The sequence below is a fragment of the Ixodes scapularis genome, unplaced genomic scaffold, assembly GCF_016920785.2.
Source record: "Ixodes scapularis isolate PalLabHiFi unplaced genomic scaffold, ASM1692078v2 PGA_scaffold8__174_contigs__length_109621045, whole genome shotgun sequence".
Lineage (NCBI taxonomy): Eukaryota > Metazoa > Arthropoda > Arachnida > Ixodida > Ixodidae > Ixodes > Ixodes scapularis.
The window spans coordinates 64521943-64539797 of NW_024609883.1; the positions used below are offsets into that span (position 1 = coordinate 64521943).

General features: G+C 46.5%; 1 pseudogene; it reads right to left on the bottom strand.

Annotated features, from left to right (window-relative positions):
• Positions 1-1882: 1882 nt before the first annotated feature.
• The window catches only part of LOC120850634, a 38724-nt pseudogene continuing 22751 nt past the window's right edge, over positions 1883-17855 (bottom strand).

Genomic DNA, 17855 nt, shown 5'->3' on the forward strand with positions numbered 1-17855 from the left:
CTCGGTACCCTCACACAACCATTCAATAATCGGAAACACGTCTTACATTGACATGTGAGTCGTCATCATTCCTTGGTGACTGACTACCCGTGCTCTTAAACATACACCGTTCAGCCGAAACTTAGCTTGGCGCATATTGAGAGAAAACACACACACACACACAGACACAACTAGCAGCTATGGTAAAGCAGCTCAACGCCGCTAACCTTGTCAAAAAAATAAAAAAAATCTTGTTGACTTTTGAGTTGACAGTGCGGTGGGAGCTACACGCTTGCTAAACCAATCAAACGACTCCCTTTCATCACCTTACCTCGCTCCCTGCGCATGTGTACGAACGGAAGCGTCGTCACGTGGCTAAAGATAGACTTAGGACTGGTCCGCGACGAGCAGTTTTCATCAGGAATGAAAGGAGTATGGTCCTTCCCGAAAAGAAACTCGTGATCCCGTCACAGAATAGCCCGAAGAGCGATCCACGAATCCGAGTCGAACGATAGCAACAGCACCTCTCGGTGCTCATTTCCTGCCAGTGCGATTAATCCCTGTTGCTTGGACGCTTAGCATGCCAGAAGAACGTAACGAAGTGAGAAGGAATCTGGAAGGGGAAACAAAGAAAAGGAGAGCAGCCTTCTGTTTATTTTTTCTCGTCGGGCTTCAAGTTATGAATCACAATGCCACGTGCAAAGCTACTCTCTGAATCGGTTGCCACGCTTTATGCGAAGCACGGATATGTTCGGGTGATTCTGAACGTAAGCAGATGTAAGCTCCCGTTAACATCACGCGAGGTAAGGAAACGGTGCCAAGGAAGAACCAGCGTTAACGAGGTATGTCCTGGTTACGTCGACGCGTGTTACGTAACAAAAGGTTGCGTCGCTTGGATGCCCTCGTAACTCGTTGTCGTATTTCGATTTCGATCCCCCGCCACAAACGCAGTCAAATGAACTTGGAGCTCCGAAGGTAGCGTTTTTTAGTTACCCAACCTAAACACATCTTCGGAATAGACAGGATTTACTCTTCCCGACCTGCTGTTTATTATCTCTGAAATTCAAAATAGCTATTCAGAAAACGGCAAATGATGGAATTATGTTAAAAACCAGCATTCAAATTTTGGAGATTTCGTTATTTAAAACCATGTTCCAGAAAAAAAAAAAACAGCCGCCGAAAAACCAAAAATAAACAAAAAAACATGTTCTTTGTTTAAGTTGCGTGGGGTCTTTCGCCGTGCTTTTCAGTGGTTGGAACGTGAACAAAAAGTGTTCGAAATAAGGACTTAACGCAGACGGCTGATTTTCTCCAGCACCTAAAATTTTGAGGACTCTTACATGAAAAGTGTTTTTTAGCTCGTATTTTGAAAGAAGTTTTTTTGCTATGCAGCATGGAGCTAAACCACCGAAGTGCCCAAATTTTGCCTCTCTGTTTTGTGGGCGACGTCAGAAGTTGTATAACCTGCAAGTCGAGCAAGCAGTAAAAAAACAGTAATTCGCGCGATCTTTTTTTCGGCGTGAGCTTCGAGCCTATATCATTCATTTCTCACCATCAATTTTTAATAATGAAATGCCCCCTGCGCAGGAAAGGCGTTATGTTCAGCTTCACACTGATTTTGCTGAGTAGGTCTTGTTTTTTGAAGAAATTTGTCTGCCATGACTGAATCGCCGTCGTCAAAAGGAAGCATCAAGAAGCCGCTCTTCCCAACCGTGTCTTTGTCCGACTAGGCCCCGCGTGAAAAGCTGAGACACAAAAGTCACCGCTCCGTCAGGGGAAATACCGATGAGTTCCTTACATGTGTTAGTCGACTTGTAGGTCGAAAAAGTTGTCGACTCCTGTACACTTCACACCAGACTTCCGTGGTGTCGTCCACTTCTGCTCGGGTCAACCAGGGGCTCGGCTAGCCAAGGTGCACAAAGATATAGTTGATCAAGGTTATGCACACCTTCGAGGCAGTGGCCACGGACATTTTGAAATGGTACGCAAGGTCTCTCTCAAAAAGAACAAGGGTCAGACGCACAAGCACTAAAAAGGAGTGTTCCTTTGATGACAGGAGTGGATTTCTGCCAGCATTCGTGGTTTTTTCGCTGTACGTTGTGGCCCATACTTTGTTGTTTTTCCCATCTTCCCCTGAAGCCAAGAACCCCCAGAGCTAAAAAAAATGTCAACAACTTAACATTCCAGTGTAAAATTGCACATCCGCAGGGTGGGCTTTAAAGAATTCCGTCGAAATATTTTCGACTCGCTCCTCTAGAGTCCATGCACCGTGCTTCCGCGAACTCCCAGCTCTCGTTTTCTTCTGAAAAGAGCCTGCTTTGTGTCTTGAAGCATTTTTTCTTGTCTATCAAAGCGCTTGCACTTGGAAAGAGCAGTACGAAGCTCTGAGCGGGCCTTGGACAGTGCATCTTCAGTGCCTCTCAGTGGCTCGTTACACCTCTGGAGCTCGAGCTCCAAATCTTTTATTAGCGTTGCCTGTGACTCGGTGAGCTCTTGTAGGTCTTGGAGCATCTGTGTTGAATCAAGCAGGCCACGAGTGCCAGTCTGGCATGAAACTTCATTGCCAGCCCGGTCGACAACTGCGCCGCAGTCGTCGATATTACAATCGTTCGCTATGCTGTCTTCATTGGAGACTGCAAAGCGCCTGAAGTTTTCGGTGAAATATCCCATACAGCGTTGACAGTGACTATTTCGCCACTTGCTTTCTTCTGGCTAGATGCCCCGCGTGTCGCGTGTCCACCCGTTGGATAGGCGAACGCGTTCCTTGCATTTTCACTAGCGGGTTCGCTCGTCGCGTCTTGACTGCTCAGATCGGCGGTTGCATCATTCGTCACTATGGCATCAGCGGCGGTATACTTCGGCTTTGACGGCGGCACCTGTCGTACTCGCGGTTTCTTTCTCAGTGGCCTTTTTCGCGACCTTGAAAGCGAAGATGCTCGGCACTGCTTCCTGTCTGAGCTAGAGACCGTTACTAGAGACGCTCGGGGAATGCAGTCACCCTCTTGAAAGTGTCCTGGGCAAATCTTAGTTTACTTCGGTGAAGTTCTTGCCTTCGTCACGTTTTATCGCGACAACCTTTTTTTTTTTTTCCTTTTTTTGTTTTGTTTTGGAGAGCGGGATCGGATTGGACGGCGAACAAAGGTATTTGTAATGAAGAAAGTATACTTATTCGCGAATGGTCACATGAAACGACCGAATGCTGGCGTTACCTCGATACCCCTAGCCCAGCAGCATCGCGTCTGTCAGCGTTACTAAAACACTCAGTTGGGAAACTCACCCTCGAAACCTGATCCGCTGGCGTCCACCGAGAAAGAATTAAATACTATAACAGCGCCACCCTTTAGCGACGAGTTGAAACATGAAAGTTGCTTTATATGGCTACTGCCATAGTCACTGAATATTCCCAGAGTACGGAAACTCCTAGACTCAAAATGTCAAAATAGCAACTCATTTCTTTTTACTGTGGTTATTACGAGATTTTGAAATCATGCTTTAGCGTAAAACCAAACGGACAAGAACTTTTTTTGTAGGAACGTTTATTGGAGATTAGTACAAAATATAACAGGCGTGTGATGTTTTCTCAAATTTTTAGTTCACAAGATTTTGCGGCACAATTAATATTGCTTTTATACAACCATGCCTCACCGGTGATTTCAGGTAGCGCGTCCCAACCTGGGCGCGTCCTAACTTCGGTAGTAATTTGCGGCGCGTATGCGCTTGGGGGACGGAGGTGGCATCCCTGAAACCCCTTCGACCGCATACATTCGGCGCCAAATATGGCCGATTAAAGCCAAAATAGAACAGTCAGAGTGGACGCTATCGAATGCGATACTCCCGAACCAATACAAGCAGCCGTGCAGTTCCCCGAGTGGTCGCAGCGGAAGAAATGGCGGCGTTGCGGTCGGCATTAGCTCGGTTCTCGAGTACGCATCGGTGCCACTTTTTCAGTTTCCCAACTGAGTTGTTCTCGTAACGTTGGCGTCTGTTTACAAAGAAGAAAAAGGCGCAGGTGCATGCCCCCTTTCGTCACACTAGCGCTTGAAGAGCAGCGCGAGACGGCTTATATCATTCCATGCTACTAACCTGGCAGGACCTCATCCGTTTCGATCGTCTCCGCGGTCGCGTGCACCACTCAGCCGCGAGCGCAGCGGCCCAGCCGGGACGCGGGTTTAAGCGGGCTCACCTTGTTTCCAGAGGAAGCTTTGAGTCCTTTAACAGCGAAGGTGTCTATGGCCACGGTTTCGTGGATTTTTCGTGTGCGTGACAAAAAACTCTACGCTCGCACCGCAGCACGCGCCACCACATGCCGCACACCTTCCCCGTATAAAAAGATTCGAAGTAAATAGGGAATTGTAGTATACCGTTTCCGCAGCCCGCTAAGCACCGGGATAGCGCTCCGTAATCCGCCACAGGACCTTGAACTATGCAGAGAAGGCTGGCGGCGCGCATGCGCAGCTGCGCCGTTTTCTTCGGGGATACCGTAGCGGAGGAGAAAAACGATATACTACAACTCCCTATTGACCAAAATAAAGCGTTGACGAACGCGAGTGCAAGATGCCATTTGTTTTGGGCTTTTGCTTTAGAAGAGTTACTGCTGCAGACGCCTGCACGTGTGGCGTGTGGAACACGTAACAGGCTTGAGCTGAGCTAGTTGGTTCATAGTTCACTTACGGCCAGCTGAACTAGAAAAAACATACACATAAAGAAAAGACCATTCACACCGCTGGTCTTTTCTTTATGTGTATGTTTTTTTTCTAGTTCAGCTGGCCGTAAGTGAAGTGTGGAACACCATCCCCTGCATTCTCCTTGATGTTTGGGTAATTTAGTAATAGGCCTATTAAGTAGATTGGTTATCAATAGGCACCATTTTCAAGATCAGTAGACTCTCAGGTAGATAAAAGAAAGGTTTCTCAAAGATTTGCCGCTGTGGGACCCGCGTCGGCCATTTCTACGCTCGCAGCGCCCTCTCTTTGTCGTCGTTCCAAGCCCGCTTGCGTGCCTAGTTTCCTTTCCTTCCGCTCTCCCGGGGTGGCGGTCCCGTCGGGCGTGTCTAGATTCCTCCGGCTCCTCGGGGCAGGTTTGTGACGTCTGCTAAACGGCTTCGCTCGTTCAACTTGGTTTGCATTCGGACATGGCGTTTCGCAAGCCATGATCGCGAGCAGTTCCGCCGTGCCCGCTGAGCAGGAGGATCGGGGGATCCTCACTAGAGCACTTCCCGTTTCCGCCGCGGGAGGGCGAGCGTCGAGCTGGAGACGCGAATAGTCTCTAGAGTCGCGAATAACCCCACTCCATCCTAAGCACGGTCCTAAGTCTAGGCAGGCCCTAGACTTCACGAAGTTCACGAAGATATTGAATGGGTGCATTGCAATATACGAGCTTGCGCTGACTTTGTTTCCATGCTGTGCCGAGATGCACCGTCAACGGGCAGAACGAAACCGAAACCACGTCCCTCCTCTCGATGGACAATCAGGTCCCACAATGCAACGCACGCAGTGCTGCGCGCACGGCTTTTTGGGTGTACTCTATTAAGGCGGAAACCGATCTTCAAAGTCCTTGAGCGAAAACACGTCGACGACACGAAAGCTACCAACGGTACCAAAACCCACGGTTCGCCACTGGACCACGACATGGCGTTACTTGAGCTAAAATCGGTGAAGGCGCTATATTCCTCCAAAAAGACTTTTCGCTCTTGCCCCTCGGCTGGCCCAGCGACCTCTCGTTCAGTAGTCCGACGCGGTACCGCCACATCCGTAAATCATGTGTTCTGTCATTAATTCATCGGCGCTTGGGCTAAGAGACGCCGTGTTTTTTCTTCGATGTTTTGTTCCTCTTGCACCGCACGCGAACGGTGGTTCACGGTCGCCCTCACGAGGGCAAGGGGCTCGCGTCTAGGCCGAGCTCCATAACAGCCTTGCCGGTATACGCGAGTTTGTGTACACACTCACCGATGGACCTAGTGTTCCTTTAACCGGAGCCATCCATAGTGGCGCGTTTGTTATCGGCACCTCGTGGGCGAGGCGGTGTGTGCGTACAGCGCCGCCCCGCATGGGCGGTGCTGGTATCTCCGTCGTGGGAGCAGGAAACCGCGCGCACCACGCAGTTTGGGAAATGGCGAGTGGGCGAACCGGCAGAGATCAGTTTGCCGCCGCACGCACCGCTCTCCTGTGTATCCGCCGACTTTGCGCGCATGCCTAGCGTGGGCGAGACCCAACGGGGAAAGAGGAGGGGGGGGGGGGGGGGGGGGGGGGGGAGCAGTGGCGTCACGCGTGGCTCGGTAAAACCACGTGATCGTTTCTTTAAAAAAAAAAGGAGGGGGGGGGGGAGGTCTCCGCATTTTGCCCCCACCGACAACATAGAGCGGCGGTCGGCATAACCTAAATTGTTTTTTTTTTTTTTTTTTATTTCCCTTCTTCAAGGGTATATGATATTACCATATTACTCGGTTCCTGCAGTCACATACGTCATACGAAAGCCTGTCTAGAGACTGACTGAGTGTCGTCACACGTATGTATGAATCAAACGTGGTTGAGTAAAGATTCTGCCATCGTGCCCGCAGCGAAGACCGAGTCTTTTGTTGCCCGAGGTGTATGGGCGGAGTGAGCTAAGGCTCAACATTTCAGCTTGTACGTTTTACGAGAGTCCACGACGTGCGTACTGTTGGTTTGTAGTGTCACAGTACACTTTTCTCTCTCTCATCAAATTGAAGAGTATTTCGAACTGCCTGAAATAAAAACGGCGCCGATGACTTCATGCGGGGTCGGTTATCAATTTTGGCGCATTTATACGGGGTATGTAATTTTAATTCAAGCCTTTTTTTTCTTTCTTTAATCGGAGGTGAGAGTTAGGCGAGTTCTGGGGTCTTCACCATGTATTTGTCAGGCTCGGCGGACTTCAGACGAGGGCACATTCGTCACGGTACGGTGGGTGTACTTAACTAAAATGTCTTAATTAAGTTTTTTTTTTTAATTATTGGTTTTAGGGGTTATTTTGGAACCGCAGTGTCGACGCAATTACTATCGCATGCCAAACCAATTTAAAGAATTGGCAAAAAAAAAAAGGGTAACGGGTTTTGAGATGTTAGTCTATCAATTTTCGCGTTTTCGGGCCCGATTTAAAAATGGCGCCGAAAAAGGGCGTCAAGAGCCCTGCCCACAATCACGCTTGGGAGGGTGACGTCGTCGTTTCATGTCGTTTCGGCAGCGTGTCCACGCGGCGCCGACGACACACGTGACGACGTGACGTAAACGTGACTCTTCCAAGCGTCATTATGGGCAGGACTTGATGCGCTCCTTGCGCGCTCAAATTTTATATAAGGTAAAAAAAAAAATTGCGCGAAAATTTTACGAAAAATATTTCAAACACCATTACCTTTTTCCGCAAGTTCTTTAAACTGACTGGTCTGGCCTCGAATAGCAAATGCCGTCAGTACTGCAATTCCAGGATGACTTCTAAAACCAATAGTTAAAAAGTTAATTAAGAGATTCATTAGTCAACTTACCGCGATTATCCCCTCAACTAATGCACGCCGGGCCCGATAAATACATGGTGAAGACAGAACACGTCTAACGCTCACAGCCATTTCTTTAAAAATATGTTTGAATTAAATCATATTAGTTAAATTAAATTAAAAATCTAATTATCGGAAAAAGCAGGAGCGTAAAAGACCCACCCTTAGTTTCTTAAGCTGCCGCCAGGGTGGAAAAAAGAAATCATGATTTTTTAATCAAATAACTTTGATCGATTTGATTTAAATCAGATTATAATTTGAGTTTGAACCACTGTAGCTAGAATATATTGATTTTTAGCTCTATGTTTATATTGTTCAACGTGCCAGATTGATACTATCCATAAGTTCGTTCACTGATAACAATGCGGAAAAAGAGTTATTGGGAATGTGAAGTAAAGTTTAATTAACAATGTTTTGTTGTGGTAATCCCCTACTTGAACGAAATCAGCTTGATTGTTTTAATTAGTTATACAACTTTATTTCATTTTTATTTCGAGTTCTGACTGGATTGCCCTAGAGCATTGCTTCTCTAGTTTTCATTTCGTTTCCGTTTTGATTTCGTGCCATAGGACGTTACGAAGCCGACGTACTAAGAGTAAGTTTGAGATCAAACTCAGCGCTTCGATTTGCTCGGAAGAGTACTTCTTTTTGCTCGTGTAAAGTTTGATATGAATCTTGCTTAATAATTCTTTGGTTTAAATACCAAAAAAAAAATGTACATAGAAAGCAACAAACGACAGGCAAACGTTAAACTAAATAAGATATGTTCGGTATTATTCTGGTGGGAAAGGTTCGATCTAAAACATCAGAGTAAAACTGGTCTAATTTAAATAACGATCTAAATAAGAATGCAAATAACCACTGATATCATATCGATTTTTAATCTCCACCCCGGCTGTAGATATGCATCTGCTCATGGACACGGTGCGCTTGACTGCAACCATAAATATATAAAGTTTTTGTTTGTTTGTTTAAAGTGTGATTAAAAACTTTATTTTATTCTTAATGCGTCATTAGAATTCCTCGATTCGTATAATAAAATGGACGATGCCTGACGCGAACGGTGGAACGTTGCCAGCTCCTGACGGACACCTTCACGTATTGCACCGACTGTGGCACAGTGAACGTAAATTCGCAAGATGTTCTTAATTTCCCCCAGGAATCGTGCACGGGCGACATCTCAAGCCCCCCTCCCCCCTTCCCCTCTTTCCTGCGAAATGTCGTATGTCGGTGATGTCAATATGAACGCGCTTCGCCTCATGAATGACTCCGAAAATGAGTTCATCGACGCATTGCAAAACCACGCGGCGAGGTACGCAAAGCGTGCAGGGCCGTATACAAAGAAGAAAAACAAGTGGAAACTCGAAAATGTGCGTCGTGTTTTGAGCTGCACGGGGGTGTCTTTGAGCTCTACTGAGATCGTCGTACTTACATACGACGAGTGCAACGGGTGTAACAATATAGCAACGGGTGCAACCAATTGTTCTCGCTAATTCTATCGTTAGAACTCCTTACACCTGTTGCATCTCCGTTACGTACTACTACGATTTTGAATATGTTTGTTATCAACCGCCAACCCAATGTACATTCCGTGTAAAAAAATCTTTTTTTGTTTTCGTTTCTATCGTACGGATTATGTTTGGACGGCGGCAGCGCCCGTGACCTTGACGGCACGGTGACACGTTGTGACGTCACGAGACGTGGTCGCGTGGTTGGTGTCATGTGATTACGTCATGTTGGTGACGTCACGTGACCACCGCCTCGCTGATGTCGTCACGGGGCCGATAGACCTAGCAGATGACGTCACTTCCGTGTCGCTTTTTGATATTATTTATACCGATATATTGATCCAAAACCTATTCTACCTGAATATGAAGTATTAAGTTCTGTGGTGCCAACGTTTTTCACAGTTCAAAAAAGAGATTACTTGGAAGGTAAAAGATGCAGCTCACACACTGGCGTTTAATCGACCGAAATCACGGCAAATCTACGCAATAGCTTTAATAAATTGACACTTTTAACATTGTGAAAATTATTGCGTACCCACGGTGTACAAAATGATGCGTAAAGTGAATGGATGGAGCGTAAAATATATGGAGATCGAAATTGTTCCAGGGCTGCTCGATGGATGGTGCCAGTGTGTTGATGTTGATGTTGAATTCGTGCCCAAACGCACCATTCGAAGCACGAATCCGCTATTTAGAGATGAAAAAAAAAATTGTGCTGAACATGACTATTGCCAAAACTTCGAATTCGATGTAATGGTGATTCTTCAAATTGCTTGTCGAATATAGAACGTTTCGCAATGCCGCGTGAATTTAGCTGGGATACGCATAGCTTTGTGCTGCCCAAAAGGTCCGGTACATCAGTATGAACTTGAATGAGTTTCTATAAAAAAAACATCACATCTCGGTAATTCTTACGGTTAGTTTAAACTGCTGAGATTCAAAACCCTAACAAGAGAATGGTATTCGAAGTATATTGTCTCGTGAAAATGTCTATTATATACTATGCGAACCAAACGCCTTTGTACAGCTTCAATACACTTACATCCACTTTCCGATAAATTGTTCCACACGGCAGAAGCAAACTGAAGTCGGGGCCCAACTGATGCACGAAAAAGACTAAAAAGGACACCTAAAAAGATAAAAAGACACTGACAGGGTATTTATGCTCGCCGAGGGTTTTACTTGTGCGTGACATATGAGAGCCCAACTACCCAGAACAGAATTCGCGGCTCGAAATTCAGTTTCTTTCCGCCCGAAAACCGCCGATCGAGAACTGGCCGGTTCGAGTCTCGCTCACTCTCTTTTCCGTGGTCACGGGGCCGTTTTCTAAGATTTAGACACGACCACCAAATTTAATCAAAGTCGTGGGTCATTGAAGGCACACACTCAATATTAAAATAGAAAAAAAAAATGAAACCAATTTTTGTTGCTTCTAAAAAACTGAAAATACATTGATTGAAAAAAAAAAAAAAAGTTACCCAGAGAACCGGGAGCATTCTGTGCGTTCACTGCGTAATTCTCAACATGGCGCCGTATCGCGTGTCGTGGGACTTGTGGGCTGGACGGCGATGGTCGCGGACGACGGAGGTGGGACCTCACTTCAGAACTGTCGTTCGCGGTACCGGAGAATTTGTCTTCCTTCGAAAGAGAACACGCCCCACCAGCAAGCCGATTCGCACGAGCGCGTCGCCGAGTCGTCGCCCCTTCTCGTGGCTGAAGACATCGCTCGGGCAGTTGCCCCCTTTTTATAGACCTTTTCCGCATAACCTCAAACCAGCCAGTAACTGACGTACCCTCGACCTGGTGCATTTTTGGATTACCCGCTGACACAGGGTATGCAACCGCCAAGGGTATGGGCGAAAAGGCTTAAAAACGGACGTCGTGCATGAGTCAGTTCCGAGTGCTCCTTTTTACCGTGCTGCAATTTCCGGAAATCTACGCTTGTCTGGCTACCACTGCGCGGTCGATGGAAAAATAATTTTAAAAATCATAAGAACAATAGCAGCAAGTGTGCCATGAGCACAAGAAGCTGCAGCGCGAGTGTGGCTGCAATGTTATCAAGCTTCGCATATTCCCCAAGAATCCTTATTTATGAAGTCAGTCGATTGAGAGCTTGAATCGCGAGAGATTCGTATCAGAATCAACGTCACGTTTAAGCTCACGACCACTTCGCCTACGACAAGAGGACCGATTTGAATTCCCGGTGCAGGTGGTCCAATTAGGTTATCGCTGCAAGCCCCATGGTATGTGAAAGGTATGAAAAAGTGCACATGACACCACTCAAGATGGAGCTATCAAATGTCGAGAGCTTACCTCCATAGACTACATTAAACTACTCATATATACTAGAGTCACTAAATGAGCTGCGCTTAGAGTATCGGCACTCCGTTCCCCGGCATTGTTGTGGGCGCCGCCATTTTGGCTCGTATGCAGAGCAGACGCAACTGCCGATCGTCATGATTGAAAAGTGCGACTTCCTCAGATTTAGATTCGTTGTTAAGAAGGTCACGCAATATTGCTTTACTCTGTTACGAACTGTTTAAACATTTGTGGAGGGCGGAAAGGCGTTTCCTGTGATTTCAGATAAAGCTTCAGATAACTGGCAACCATGATTTTAAGACACAATATGGCCAAGTGTCGTTACTCTGAAGCGTAGCTTATTTAGTGGCACTAATGTATACTTCGCTGTGGAAACTCAATCAGAACACCCCACCGTCTTCGTCCTCGTTTTCTCGAGGAGGCAAGGTGATGGCCTGGGAGTAGCCAGCTGGATTCAACCGGACAAGCTCCAACCAAGTTATTGCAGCTCACCATAGCCAAGTCTAGCCAAGTTCCCCCCATACCCACACCGTTGCCTATACCCAGATAGCTGTGCTGCCAGAACTAGCTGGTATTTCTTTTTCTAAGCCGACGGCGTCGTCGGCGCCGCAATTCTCAAGATGGCGGCGCCGTTAAAGAAAACGTTTATAAAGTGATTTGTCGAAGCGACTATTTAAAACTGTAGAGTAGCTCAGTGGAAAGGTGTCCGCTTCACACGAAGCGGACCGCGGTTCTATCCAGAACCTGAATAAAGTTTTTTTTCGTTCTTTTTTTTTTTTTTTTTTAAATTTTACAATGTTTACATTTTTTTCTTTTTTTACAATTATCATTGAGAAAAAATGTTGTGGGCGAAACGTCGCTGAACTGAATGGTGTGGGATTCCCTTTTTGGCACCTGCGAACTCAATGCAGTCACTTGCCACAAAATGCAAGGAGCATATAAATCGGGTAGAGTCCGCTTTCCGAGGTGCCCGTCAGCAAGACATTGATCCCCATCCCGTTGACCTTTCGGAAAGTTGTGCAGACTCTGCCGCACAGTGACACTTAAGGATGCAGAACCTGTGAGGCAGCTCTTCACACAACATCTTGGGGTAATTTTTTCGGAGCCCATCACGGGCATTCACCACGGGCACTCACTACTCATTTCCAACTCTTCAATGTATAAAACAACTCATCTTGAAGTAGAGAACAGTCAGCTGAACAAACATAACTGCAAAGCAATCGCACGGCAAACGGTACCCGCAACGGTGTAATAGAGAGTTTTCGTAGACCGCGTTTCCCTCTCCGCTAAGCCCTCCGCAACGAAGACGTTACTACTGCACCTGCGCGCCGATAGCCACGACTGTAGAGTTCTGGGTATCGTAGCGGGTTGCGGAGGGCGTTGCGGGACGGCGAAAACCATCTGCGAAAACTCCCTAATAATGTCTGCTGCGCGCGGCAAAAAAAAAAAAAACTGAAAAAACTGAAAAAAAGCGCATCGGGTGTAGCCACGTGACTTCCGGCACTCTCTCCTCCTCCGTGCGCAGGTTTCGGTTTCGAGCAGTTGCGTTTCTTGGCTTTATTAAAATATACGTAACTCTGTAGCAAAAATATTAATTGGGTAGTCTTCTGACACCATATTAAATCGCCTGGCAAAAAAAAAAGTTAAAAAAAAATGTGGGGTGTGTTAGTGTCCTTAAGACTGCTCACGTGTAGGAATGCGAAAGCATTCCTGCACGCAGCACATTCCTTCAAGCAGCGCGCCACGTCTTCCCTTTTCACATGGAGCTTTGGCGGTGACGTCACTGTCCCCTACTGCGCAGGCGCCGCGAACCCCGCCGGCTCCACGGCTTCGGTGACGATGCATCCACTTGCTGTGCTTTTCTTTGTGTATTATTTCTAAGGAGCGACCGCTTTGACCTCGAGCGGCCTCGCCGGCTTCCATGACCAAGCACCTGCGTTGCTGTGCCTTTGGCCAATGGGAATTTAAGTGCCGTTTCGCTGGCCAATCGGAATTCAACTGCCATTTCGCTGCTACAGATGGTTACAGACAACGCTGGCTTCGCTCTATGGGACAGTTGATGCTTTCGCTTCAATAAGCGCAACACAGCATCGTGTGCACGAAAGTACCGAGTCATACATGAAATCATGTCAAGCAATTTAAGAGCGGTGCTACAAATGTTAGTGACACAAGATTTGAACGTGAGTTGGCAATCGACTAACACACCAAGGTCCCTAATCCATATCAGCTCCAGCAAATTTCATACAATTTGAAACATCATTCGTAAATACGAGGAACAACAACGGATCTAATGCTGAGCCCTGAGAAACTCCTGGGGTGGGATAAAAAGTCATTGATAAAACATTTTCAACCCAAACGCAGTTTTTTTTTTTGTTGTTGTTGTTTTTTTTTTGGTGACAGATAGTTAGAAACGTGACCACAAAGCTTATGGGCTCCAAGTGTTCCAATTTTTGTGCAAGCACAAAATGGTCAACCTTATCGAAAACCTTAGAAAGATTGAAATAAATTGAGTCAAGCTGACCTCTATTTGAAACAATTTGGGCTACGTAGTCCACAAATGAACAAAGGATAGTTTCAACCGAACGTACTCTAATAAAGCCATGTTGTTGCTGCGTCAGGTACTTAGATAAATGAGCGATACTTTTGCATAGCGGTTTTAAATACCTTAACAAAACCACCGAGTAGTGACACAGGACGGTAATTCGTTGCAATACGGGCATCACCATTTTATGACACGGCAATGGCTTCTTTCCACACCGCGGGAAATACACTTGTACGCCAGGACAGGTTAAAGGTGTGAGCTAAAGATAGGGGCCAGCAACCCACAACAGCCTTTAATAATAAGTGAAATTTTATCCGGGACAACTGACCACCTCTTCGTAAGCAAACAGGAACCTTGTACTACATAATAAAAGTATGTGTCTACACAAGGATTTTAAAAATGCGGGTGAAGTCACGCAGAAAAAAAAAAAAAAAGGTTCATGCCGTCGTGGTGTGTGCCAAGGAGCACATCGTGGAAAATTATTAGCGTTTAGTAAAATTAAGTAATTAATTAATTTTCACTAATTAAACTTTTAATTATTAGTTTTAAAAGAACGGTCTTGATTAGAAACTTGATGCGAACCATCAACAATTACTAAATCCACCCATATTACAATGATATAAGGCAGTGGTTATCAAATTATGGTACGCGGACCCTTTGGGGTCCGCGAAGGCATTCTAGGGGCCCGCGAAGGCATTCCTCGTCAATTAAGCCCGGCAATAAAAGTTGTCTTTTTTTCCGATTGAGAAGAAATTTTCAATTCTCGTGTGTATGTCGAAGAAATTTCCAATTTTCGGGGGAGTTTTCTCGTATGTATGTCAATGGGACAAGTCTACTTCACACCAGCCCTTAGTTACATTTACTTATTAAATCATCATAATTAACCTATACCTTTCCCTTTCCCTCGCCGCAAACGGGGTCCTCCATCATCTCTGTAGATTCACAAAGGCTCCGCGAAACGTCAATGGTTGAGAACCAAAAGGCAAGCGCAGCATTTTACGGCGTTCAGAAGAATTGCTTTTAATTTGAACGAGTATCTGACGTGGAGATCCTCTCCGATAAGAAACAGAAACCGAGAAACACGTCTAAATTGAGGATTTTTTTTTCGGAAAGCCGTAAATGGCAGCGCACTCCTTAAATCATTGTGGGGATTTAGTAGTTTTCGATGTTTCGCTTCATGTTTCTAACAAAAACCACACCATTACAATTATTCGGTTAAAATCTAATTACTGAAAAGTATTTCATTAACCAATTATACTGATTGTAATCATTTTTTTTAATGGGCCGTTTGGCATAAACCACTAACATTGTTTTTCTGTGCGATCTATAGTTTTTACAAGACCGATTTGACCCGCGTTTCCAAAAACACCCTGTACCCTGTATATATATATATGTCACCTTTGTTCCCTCTCCCCCAACACCGTTTCAGATGACTACAATCAAACGACACGATGGCTCATTTCATTTTCACGTAAATAAAACGTTTAAAAAGCAGCAGTATAGTCGGAAGCGGTTGACGGCAGTCGAGATCACACTTTATCGCGAATGCATGAATCATGCCTTCTTGTCTATATATACTTTCAACAAAACAGAAACCTCGAAGAAACCGCTCAAAACAGCAGCACGTGGTAACCCCGGGTCTTCTAAACTCGGCTCTGCCGGTCGTGGCGTGGGAGCAGAAGGCGACGATGGGAATTCGGCCGACTGGCACACTCGGCCAGATCGATCGATCCACGGCCGGACTTATTTCGAGCTCTAGGTCGAGTCGAATTTAGACAGGCGGGCTTTCAGCACGCGTGTCGCTCTCACGCCAAGCTTACGGGTGCGCGATAAAAGAAGATAAAAGAAAGAGCGAATCCCGGGCACGTTTTTACGCATGTCTCACGACGCGTGATAATACGCTGGGTTCGACGGGTTGTCGTAAGGAACAGGGGGGGTTCGGTAATCGAATGCACGTGCTAACATATGCCTCAGTTCGGCGGGAGACACACCGCCTGAGCGAAAGGGATCATTGGTTATTTGAATGAACCGCATGAATCGGCTTCGCACCCTATCGCGCTAGAAATCAACACAGAGGTGCTTGAAGGGGGCGGACTTCGTTTATCTAAATTTCACCGAACAAACTTACCCGAGTATAAGTTGGAAATTAAAAAGCCTCGAGGTACACCTATTAACCTTTCCAAAAAAACACTCGACCCCAGGTTCAACAAAACGTTTTCGAGCCCAGTCATTGAGTTTGAGGCTAGACTCTCACCGGCGTCCCTCGCAACCCTAACCGAGTGGACTGTGATTTCAATAGGCGCAGCCTGCGTAGGCGCAGTTTCAAACGCTGCTGGCGGCTAAATTCTCGTCTTTTCCCGCTATATTTTGTGTTTCGTTTTATATGTATTTTCCCGAGGACATTGAGAAAGCATTGTGCCACATTTGAAAAAACAAAAAAAGCAACAAAAAAAACTGTAAACTATTTTTGTTGGGTGCGCGCGCGACAGACCGAATGCGACTGGAATGTATAGGTCTAGTCCTTTTTTTTTTTTTTTCTTGCGATAAGCTTTGACGGCGCCGCGGGATTCGCCGCATGGGAAACGACAAAGCGCCTTGCTGTCAAAAATAAATTGAAACAGAAGAGGGCCGAAAGGCATGCATCTGTCACGCTCACAAATAACGTGTTTACCGATGGACAGGACACGGACATACAATAGACCTATCTCACTAAGCGTTCGGCGCATGCGTGACGCCGCCATAACTTTAGTTCAAAGGAGGCAGACGGCAGTGAACGAGAGGGCTCGTGCCGTTTCGTGCTCTACACGAGCAGTGCTCCAGCGAGGTTGTCGCATGTGCAAAAAGACTAACGTTCCCTCGATGCATTGCGGCAGTGGTGGCGTAGTCAAACTGGCTGGTGAGATCGGCCTATTGAGGAAGTGTTAACATTCGAACAATATATCGTACGTACCACACGATGCAGCGTTATCCGAAAAGAATTTATTTGAGAAAGATCTCAAATAACACAGTCACAGTCGACGACAGTCACATCTCGAGTATCGGACGGAATCCGAGATGACTTCGTTTTGGGGCATGTTTTGGGGAGAGCTTCCTTTTTTCACAACCGCACCAAGGCAAAGAAACGAACCCGACTGACCCGTTTCTCACTCCCAACCCGAACAACTATTTTTGGAGATGACTGTGGATTCTACGCGGATTATCTCTGGGAGGGGGGAGAACAATGTTCGCAAAATCGCGTCGAGGGTCGTTCGACGTCCTTCACCCCCTTTGCTTCCCGTGAATGTCGAGCAGAAAAGCTTGAATCGCAGGCACTTACCAGCCTTATTTCTCACAGTGGAAGATAAAACAAAAAGGATACGCAGCACGCATAAAAAAAAAAATTAAGTGGAAACTTTTAAGAGGGGCGAGAAAACGTCGAATGCAAAACCGCAAAAACGTAGGTAGGGAACCGCGCTGAGCGGGTCTTCACAGTTCAAGAGAGCGGCAGAAAATTTCTAGCTGATAGAGGGCGCGAGAGTCGCACCAGCCGCATCAGCATCAGCAACATGGCGGCGGCCTAGGAGCGTTTTTCTTTTTTTGGAAAGGTGTATAAGCACTTATGAGTTGTGAATGCTAAAGCACGCACGCCGCTCTTCGCTTGCTTCTTTAATGTGCGGCGTACAACGCGCTGTCCTTGGGCGTGGAACGATGGAGCCGTTGCCTTGCGGACACGCCGCGCCATCGGGTGAGCGATCGTTCAAACTGTTGTGTGCCTTGCGGCGCGAGGAAGGAACAGACAGCAACGTAGTTCCCAGCAGAACGAACCGCTTGGTTTATTCCATGCGCCGTATATATTGCCACGCGCCGTACAACCGATAAGAGGCGAGCGAACGCGGTGATCACTGATAACACAACAGCGTGATAACACAGTCAGGATGACAGCGCACAAACTGACGCGCAGCGGCCAATGGGAGCCTCGTCGACGCGCGCCAGCCAATGGGACCGAAGTGTAAAAGGTGCC